Source organism: Triticum aestivum, chromosome 2B, assembly GCF_018294505.1.
Source record: "Triticum aestivum cultivar Chinese Spring chromosome 2B, IWGSC CS RefSeq v2.1, whole genome shotgun sequence".
Taxonomy (NCBI): Eukaryota; Viridiplantae; Streptophyta; class Magnoliopsida; order Poales; family Poaceae; genus Triticum; species Triticum aestivum.
The window spans coordinates 54,221,637-54,231,922 of record NC_057798.1 but is presented as its reverse complement, the minus strand read 5'-3'; the positions used below and the strand labels follow the sequence as shown (position 1 = coordinate 54,231,922).

General features: G+C 43.8%; 1 pseudogene; it reads right to left on the bottom strand.

Moving 5' to 3' along the window:
- Positions 1 to 1,234: 1,234 nt before the first annotated feature.
- LOC123040365 (probable cinnamyl alcohol dehydrogenase 6) lies at positions 1,235 to 2,500 on the bottom strand (annotated as a pseudogene).
- Positions 2,501 to 10,286: the final 7,786 nt, after the last annotated feature.

Here is a 10,286-nt window from a genome sequence, read left to right as displayed (position 1 = left end):
GCACATGTTATGTGGGTGAAATGATGATACCATGCCAACTTTAAACCTTTTCAGAGTTCATTTGTAGTGCTTTTTAGTTTCAGGGTCATTTAGCTCAAAAAAATAAGTAAATGCATGAAAAATAGCAAATGAAGTCAGAAAGGGTTGAAAACTGATGATCTGGCTTTGAATGGTGCATTTTGAACACACAAAAAGTCTAGAGTTCAAATAAATTCAAAAATATGAAATCCATTTGTAAAAGATGATTTTTCATTCGAAACCCTGATACTTCGAAAAAGATTGTCCATTTTGCACACGAAGTGCATCCTGTTTCTGACATAACGCTCTCAACTTTTTAGCACATCTATGTGGGTGAAATGATGATATCATGCCAATTCTCAACCTTTTCAGAGTTCATTTGAAGTGATTTTCAATTTCAGGGTTATTTAGCTCCAAAATATTAGTAAATGCATGAAAAATAGCAAATTAAGTCAAAAAAGGATGAAAGTTGATGATGTGGCTTTGAATGGTGCATTTTGAACACACACAAAATTGGAGTTCAAAAAAATGAAATCCCTTTGTAACAGATTAGTTTTCGTCCGAATCCCTGATACTTCAAAAGAGATTGTCCATTTTGCACATGAACTACATCCAGTTTTTGCCGTAATCCTCTCAACTTTTTAGCACATGCTATATGGATGAAATGATGATACCATGCCAACTTTCAACATTTTCAGAGTTCATTTATAGTGCTTTTCAATTTCAGGGTCATTTAGCTCAAAGAATGAACTAATAGCAAAAAGTATAAACTAGAAAACTTTTATGGAACTCTGACAGCAAAAAGAATGAACTAAAAATAATCAATTAAAATATTCTGTTATGATCAACTAAAACAAAGCTATATTATTCTTCCATAGCAAAAAGAATCAACTAAAAAACTTTAATAGCAAACTAAAATAACAAAATCTGTTTTTGATAGACATTTAAAATAACCTAAAAATTACCAAATTGAATATAATGATAAAACATAGTAATATTGAATAGCAGGAAAAAGAATCACTAAAAATCTATTTTTATAGTAAAGTTATTCAGAAACTAGTGATTCACATAAATTTCAAAGAATTCAAATTTAAAAACTAATGATACTAACAGAAAGTTTATAATTTTTCTGACCTAAAAGCAAAAAGAATCACTGAAAAACAGTAAGTAAAAACAAAATAAAATAAATAAAGCAAAAAACAAAACAAAAAACTGGAAAAAGATTTTAAAAAAATGCCACCTACTGGGCCACCACGGCCTGAATACGACTAGCAACTCAACCAACTTGTTGGGCCAGGATTCAGGCCCGCAACTTGTTGGGCAGAATCACTGATGGTCATTCATTCCCCCCTTTATGCTCCCACTGATGGTCTTGTTCCCTGTACGTACCCATGTCAAATTAGTTGTTGAACAGGATGGAGACAGCACGAGATCGTTGGTAAATAGCACGTTAATTGGTTAGCTCACCGAAAATAAGCGGGAACGAAGGGAGTTCGAGGGGCCCGTCCGGAGCGGCGACGAGGGCGAGCGCACCGCCCACCTTGAGCAGCTCCAGGATTGGTCCCAGCGAGTGCGCCGCCGGGACTGTGTCGATCACGTAGTCAAGCTTCCTCGCCATAGCCTATGTTGACAGCGTTAAATTGGTTAATTTTGGACTGTATGCATCAGTCACACAAGTGGACTTCGAGGACTGACACACGAGCAATGGCCTTGGGAGTTGATGAGGGGCAATTAGATTAGATTAGGAGGTACCTGCATCTGCTTGTCGTCCGTGCTGATGACGAAGTCGTCGGCCTTGAGGTTCTCCCTGGCCTCCTGCTCCTTGGCCGGCGACGTGCTGATCACCGTGACGTGCAGCCCGAAGGCCTTGCCGAACTTGACGGCGATGTGGCCCAGCCCGCCCAGCCCGACCACCCCGAGCCTCCTGCCAGCGGCGCCCTGCAGCAGCATCCCGTGCTTCTTCATCGGGGTGTACACGGTGATCCCCGCGCACAGCAGCGGCGCCGCCGCGTCCAGCGGCAGGCTGTCGGGGACCCGCACCACGAACCGCTTGTGCGCCACGTACATGCTGGAGTAGCCGCCGTATGTGATGCTGCCGTCCCAGAAGACGCCGTTGTAGGTGAGCCCCAACTTGTCGCAGTAGTTCTCCTGCGAGCTGTCGCACTGCTCGCAGTCCAGGCACGAGCACGCCAGGCACCCCACGCCGACGCGGTCGCCGGGCCTGAACCAGGAGACGTCGGAGCCGACCTTGGTGACCACGCCGGTGATCTCGTGGCCCGGCACCACCGGGTACTGCGTGATGCCCCAGTGGTTCTTGGCGAAGTGGAGGTCCGTGTGGCACATGCCGCAGTAGAGCACCTTGATCGTCACGTCGTCCACGCCGTTCTCCCGACGCTTGAAGTTAAACGGCACCATCTTGCCCCGACTCGTCCATGGCCGCCCACCCGCTCACCTCCTGCGTGTGCTTCGGGCTCACCTCCATCACAAACTTAGTGCCTCTCTAGCTCTCTTGTGTTTTGTGTGTGTGTGTGACACTGGCTCGGGGAGACTGCTGGTTATTGCGAGTCGTGTCTTAATTTCTCTGCAGCATATCCTGGCCACGGCTACTTATAGAGCCTGACGGCACTGCTCAGTGATAACACTGTTACATAAGGTCTTTTTTTTTTGTTGTGGTAAGGTATTCATTTTTTTTGGATTGCTAGTATTCAGTAGTAGTTTATGGGGGTGGTTGCACGGCCTGTAATTTACATGTACTCCCTCGGTTCCTAAATATAAGTCTTTGTAGAGATTCCACTAGGTGGACTACATTCAGAGCAAAATGAATGAATCTATACTTAAAATGCATCTATATACATCCGTATGTGATTCATAGTGGAAACTTTACAAAGACTTATATTTAGGAACGGAGGGAGTATATGTACAAGTTGGTGGTTGTTATAGCTTTAATAAGATTCTTGCTGTCTTTGGTGCTGTCTTTGAGTTGTGACTATAGCATCTCCTGGTCACGGTTCCTTATAGATTTTGACGCCCTTTGGTCACTGAAAGCTTGGTTTTGGAGGCTATCCAGCAGTTTATATAAGTGGTTGTATTTGACCAGTAATATACATTTGTAACGTAAAAATATAGTTAAACGAGTGGTCGAGTTGATGTTTCGCCGATAAGCTTGATAGTTATGATTGCTAAAATAGTACTTCTTCTTTCAATTTTATGTTAGAAGATTCCACGCCAAATTTCATGAAAAACACAGGGCTTACAATAAGTATTTAAGTTCGACTAGTAATCTGGCTATAGAAATTGACAAAGGTCGTTCTACCAGCTCTATGCGCCAGTTCTTTTCATCTGCAAATTCTTCATAATTATATTCTGGAAACTTCCTGCAAAATCAGTCGCTTGATTCTTTCTGAGGGTTGCAGTCTGAGTTTGTGCTATGAGTTGTGTGCTACGTCTACTGGTGGGTAGACCTCTATCGCCGTGTGACCGCCGCTGCTGAAGAAGGTAGAGAGCAATACTACCCGACAACGTGCACATGGCGGACCGGGAGCCGTGTCGAGGCGTTAGCGGTCGACGTACTGGACGGCGGGAAGGCAGGTCAGTGGCTGGTGGTCGAGGTCGAGGTGTGGACATCTCGGGAGGTGGGTCGGGAGATCTTGTGTGAGTGGTCAGAATCATGGATTTTGGGCGATTTTGAGAAACATTGTAATTTTGGCTTGAGTCTCAGGGATTCGGAGGGGGTGGGGGGCGGATCAAGTTCTTTTGTACTATTGATTCCCAAGAATCGTGGCTCTATATAGGGATTGCCAGGTCCATATTAATCCTTGTCGATATATGGTTGCTAAGCATTCATGATTCATCTTATGTTTTTTTTTCTAAAAAGAGGGTTTTCCCCAGCCTCTGCATAGAACGATGCATACGGCCATATTATTAATAAGCATGATTTATCTTATGTTGATGGTTAGCAAGTTTGTGGAACAAATGCATGCATATTATACTGAACGTTAATCAATGCACACATGCATACGCACGGCTACCATGTCCACGAAAACACACTGGCCATCCCATTTTGGCATAGACTTGATCCGGGCATCCGGCCAACTGGACTAGGTTTTCTACGCACCTGTTGGACCTGTAGCTACTGTGCTGTTGTATATAAAATACAACGATTTGGATCCTTATCTGGCCGGCATCTGCAGTTCATGATTCCTGCATGTGACGCAATCCGTCAGATGTAGATATTGGAGTATATCCACATGGCATCATGACAGAGGCGGAGCGTTCACACAAAAGAAATGACAGAGGCACATCATGCATCATATTCATACACCTACAATGGTTGAGTAGTATTCCCTCTATAAACTAATATAAAAGCGTTTAGATCACTAAAAGTCAATGATCTAAACGCTCTTATATTAGTTTACAGAGAGAGTATTATGGTGTGTACTCCTTTTACTTTCTTATTTAAAGAGCTTGCACCAACCACGCGGGAGATTTTTTTTAATGCCATGCTCAACGGCCAGTAGGTTGCAAGGCCGGACTGCTATGGCTGGGCTTTGGTCCAGACGAGATTGTAATCCTTAAACTTTTTAAGTAATACAAGTGTTATTTTGTAAAAAAAAACACCATGCTCAACAGCCAGTTCGAGGGCTACAGAATGATCATCGCATGGTCCGTGTAAAACTTTATGTGGACTAGTCCACAGGTAGTTGAGTTTTTCTTTTACTCCAAAAAAAGGTAGTTGAGTTTTTTTTTCTACTAGAAAAAAGGTAGTCAAGAGAAAAGACAGACATGGAGCTGCATGATGTAGTATGCATTGTGTTCGGAGTCAAGAAAAAGTAGAATGAGGAAAGCGCGAGAGATGGATACGACAGCGGAAGGCAAACACTACTCATTCTTTTCCTAAAATGTAAGAAGAATAAATTCAGTTTGCGCTAAAACAAACTATTGTAAGTAGTTTTCTTAGGTTATAAACTATAGCAAGTACGTATGATCAAGTTGACTAGTGAAATTCCCTCAAAAAAATACTAGTGAAATTATAAGAAATTGCCATCTTCAGGAAACAACATGGCTCTCCGGGAGATTATTATGTGGTCTAATGACTAATATCCAATAAAACTACTCCCAATAACATCTTGTATTATAGGGTGGAGAGAGTAGAATGTGTTCTCGTTCTTTTAACACATAGAATGCGTTCTTATGTTTTAGAATGTGTTCTTATGTTTTTTTTAGGGAAGAATGCGTTCTTATGCGGTCTTCAAAATATGCACTGTGAGCGCTTTCAAATGGGCCAGCCCAACTTGGTGGGTATGCACTGTGGGTCGCGATAACTATTGGTTCTTGAGACTCGCACGCAATGCGGCTTTTAGCGAGAAAATGCGCACCTACCAGTGGCAGCCATGGGCCGGTTGATTTTGTGGCTTTCACTGTGTGGTTCTCCACCGGTTTTTGAAAAGATTCTAGAACCTTCCCTAAACCGTTGTTTTCATTTCTCTATTTGACTTCTTCTGTTTTATGTTTCATTTTCTTTTCGGGTTTTAATTTTTTTATTTCATTTTCCTTTTTCCTTTTTTTCGAATCCATAATTTTTTAGTTCACAAAATTTTCTAAAAATCATGAAAAACATTCAAATTCATGAAATTTTCAAATATGCAAACATTTTTAAAAATCTCATTTTTGTAGAAATTAGTGAGAGTTGTTTAATTAGACATTTTTCTTAAATTTGTGATCAATTTTCAGACTCATCAGCATTTATTGAAATTCATGAACTTTTACCAAACTCGCAAACAGTTTTTGAAATTCATGAAATTTTCACAAATTCGTGAATATTTTAAGCTATATGGCCCATGTATTTTCAGTCTGCGGGTTTTGTTTCTATTTATAGGTATTGAGCAGTAGTAGGTTGAGGGCTTTTCCTATTGACGGCCACTGCATTAAATAGGATCACAAAAACACATGGGTAAAGGACTGGGCCGGCCCATCAGTGATGCCCACTGGGGACCTTTATTTTATTTTAAGAACTTTTATGAGGAGTACCCTAAGAAGACATGATCCGGTAGGAGGATCACTTGCATGAAGGTGTCCTGAGAGGCCATATCACGCGTGTGTCACACCCGCAACGATAACGTTACAGGGGCAAAAAAAAAATTTGAAGGCGACTTTATAGGACATCAGATTTTGAAACTAGATGTGTCAGAAAAGTCGCTAGAAAACCGCTCACAATGGGAAACCCAATAGCACATTGCGAGTTGTGACAAAGCAGAATTAGTTTGTCCAGCATAGCGACGGGTGCTTATTTAACGACAATTTGTCGCTACAAGTGACGAATATGAAATTCCTACAAGAGGAGTATGATGGTGATTTGGGCAGCTACTATAGGCCGCTAAGAGCACCTCTCATCTTTACTCAAACCCCAATAAACTATTCTTTTATCTTAAATCCATCTAACGCATTTCAAGATGTGTATAACTCCCAAAAGTTTTTCAAGGTGGCCCAAAAGATGACCTCCCATCCAGATTTTTAGCTTGATAGGCTGCCTTATAGTGGATGTGGACTAGGAGCACTCGGCGGCGACGCACTCCGAAATCACTGTCGATCGTCTGCCTTCTTGGGATGTGTGCCATTGTTGCAGAAATGAATTGTAATGTCTGAATACTAGACCAACGCATATAGCATAGCAATGTGTGCATGTCCGGCGGCATTTAATAAAGTGCGCCTGGTACACCAGAGTACAGAAACAGTGGTTGTGGAATTAACTCGGCTGCGGGAGCGCTTTACGTTTCCCCGCTAGCCCATGTCCAAGTAGTAGCAACTAAACGAACAAAGGGCGCACTGTTCTTCTTCCCAAACAAAACAAACCAAATCTAGCTAAGAGGAAGAGGGAAGCCAGTTCTACGAGCTTGTACCACTAGTAGAAAACGGGCCATTTATCCTGGTTCATGAGGCCTATTTGCCCCTGTTGCTGAACCGAGACTAAAGGGTCGGTACTAAAGCCCAATACCTTTAGTCCCGGTTCGCCCAGAAACCGGGACAGATGGGGCTCCACGTGGCCGCTGCGGCTTGCCCAGACAGGAGGGTCTTTTGTTCCGGTTGGTGCCATCTGTTGGGGAACATAGTAATTTCAAAAAAAAAAATCCTATGCACACGCAAGATCATGGTGATGCATAGCAACGAGAGGGGAGAGTCTGTCCACGGACCCTCGTAGACCGTAAGCGGAAGCGTTAGCACAACGCGGTTGATGTAGTCGTACGTCTTCACGATCCGACCGATCAAGTACCGAACGCACGGCACCTCCGAGTTCAGCACACGTTCATCTCGATGACGTCCCTCGAACTCCGATCCAGCCGAGCTTCGAGGGAGAGTTCCGTCAGCACGACGGTGTGGCGACGATGATGATGTTCTACAGGCGCAGGGCTTCACCTAAGCACCACTACGATATTATCGAGGTGGAATATGGTGGAGGGGGGCAACGCACACGGCTAATAGATCTCAAGGATCAATTGTTGTGTCTCAAGGGGGTGCCTCTCTCCCCGTATATAAAGGAGTGGAGGAGGGGGAGGGGCCCGGCCACCCTTGGCACGCCCCGTGAGGAGTCCTACTCACACCGGGAGTAGGACTCCCCCCCTTCCTTGTTGGAGTAGGAGAGGAGAGGGATGGAGAGAGAGGGGGAAAGGAAAGGGGGGGGGGGCGCCGCCCCCTCCTTGTCCAATTCGGACTTGGGGGGGGGGGGGAGGGACGGGCGCGCGGCTGCCCCTTGGCCGCCTCTCCTCTTCCACCACTTGGGCCAATGAGGCCCAATAACCTCGGGGGGGGGGGGGGTTCCGGTAACCCCCCGGTATATATCCGATAACCGTCGGAACCATTACGGTGTCTGAATATAGTAGTCTAATATATCAATCTTCATGTCTCGACCATTTTGAGACTCCTCGTCATGTCCGTGATCTCATCCGGGACTCAGAACTACCTTCGGTACATCAAAACACATAAAGTCATAATATAACCGTCATCTAACTTTAAGCGTGCGGACCCTACGGGTTCGAGAACTATGTAGACATGACCGAGACACGTCTCTTGTCAATAACCAATAGCGGAACCTGGATGCTCATATTGGCTCCTACATATTCTACGAAGATCTTTATCGGTCAAACCGCATAACAACATACGTTGTTCCCTTTGTCATCGGTATATTACTTGCCCGAGATTCGATCGTTGGTATCTCAATACCTAGTTCAATCTCGTTACCAGCAAGTCTCTTTACTCGTTATGTAATGCATCATTCCATAAATAACTCATTAGCTACATTGCTTGCAAGGCTTATAGTGATGTGCATTACCGAGAGGGCCCAGAGATACCTCTCCAACAATCGGAGTGACAAATCCTAATCTCGAAATACGCCAACTCAACATGTACCTTCAGAGACACATGTAGATCTCCTTTATAATCTCCCAGTTATGTTGTGACATTTGGTAGCACACAAAGTGTTTCTCCGGTAACGGGAGTTGCATAATCTCATAGTTGTAGGAACATGTATAAGTCATGAAGAAAGCAATAGCAACATACTAAACGATCAAGTGCTAAGCTAACGAAATGGGTCAAGTCAATCACATCATTCTCCTAATGATGTGATCCCGTTAATCAAATGACAACTCATGTCTATGGTTAGGAAACACAACCATCTTTGATAAACGAGCTAGTCAAGTAGAGGCATACTAGTGACACTATGTTTGTCTATGTATTCACACATGTATTATATTTCCGGTTAATACAATTCTAGCATGAATAATAAACATTTATCATGATATAAGGAAATAAATAATAACTTTATTATTGCCTCTAGGGCATATTTCCTTCAGTATCCCACTTGCACTAGAGTCAATAATCTAGATTACACAGTAATGATTCTAACATCCATGGAGCCTTGGTGCTGATCATTTTTTGCTCGTGGAAGAGGCTTAGTCAATGGATCTGCAACATTCAGATCCGTATGTATATTGCAAATCTCTATGTCTCCCACCTGGACTTGGTCCCAGATGGAATTGAAGCGTCTCTTGATGTGCTTGGTTCTCTTGTGAAATCTGGATTCCTTTGCCAAGGCAATTGCACCAGTATTGTCAGAAAAGATTTTCATTGGACCCGATGCACTAGGTATGACACCTAGATTGGATATGAACTCCTTCATCCAGACTCCTTCATTTGCTGCTTCCGAAGCAGCTATGTACTCCGCTTCACATGTAGATCCTGCCACGACGCTTTGTTTAGAGGTGCACCAACTGACATCTCCACCGTTCAATATAAACACGTATCCGGTTTGCGATTTAGAATCGTCCGGATCAGTGTCAAAGCTTGCATCGACGTAACCATTTACGACTAGCTCTTTGTCACCTCCATAAACAAGAAACATATCCTTAGTCCTTTTCAGGTATTTCAGGATATTTTTGACCGCAGTCCAGTGATCCACTCCTGGATTACACTACAGGAAACAGGAGATTCGCCGTCAGTACTGTTCTTTGCCGTCAGCATTTCGTAGGGCCAGACGGCAAAGACAAATTTTGCCGACAACAGCTAACGGCAAAGAACACTGACGGCAAATTCATACTTTTCCGTCTGTAAAAAAAACACTGACGGCAAAGACTCTTTGTCGTCTGAGATATTTTTTTACAGACAGCAAAGAGCTCTTTTTGCCGTCTATAAAAGAAATCACAGAAGGCAAAGTCTTTGTCGTCTGCGATTTATTTTATAGACGACAAAGATAGCTCTTTGCCGTCTGTAAAATAAATCGCAGACGGCAAAGAGAAAGCACAACACACGGATCGATCCCACGGATTGATGAGGTGGCAAGATCTGGGCCGCCCGCACCTGTCAAAAGAAATCACAGATGGCAAAGTCTTTACCGTCTGTGGTTTTTTTACAGACGGCAAAGATAGCTCTTTGCCGTCTGTAAAATAAATTGTAGAGGACAAAGAGAAAGCACAGCACACGGATCGATCCCACGGATCGATGAGGTGGCAAGACCTGGGCCGCCCGCACCCGTCTCCATCTCTCACCATGTACAGCCCACCCACCCACCCCACCACTCTCTCTCTCTTATCCCCAAGGTGTTGGGTAACGTAGTAATTTCAAAATTTTCCTACGCACACGCAAGATCATGGTGATGCATAGCAACAAGGGGAGAGTATGATCTACGTACCCTTGTAGATCGCAACGAAAGCGTTGACACAACGTAGAGGAAGTAGTCGTACGTCTTCTTCCCGATCCAACCGATCCAAGCACCGTTACTC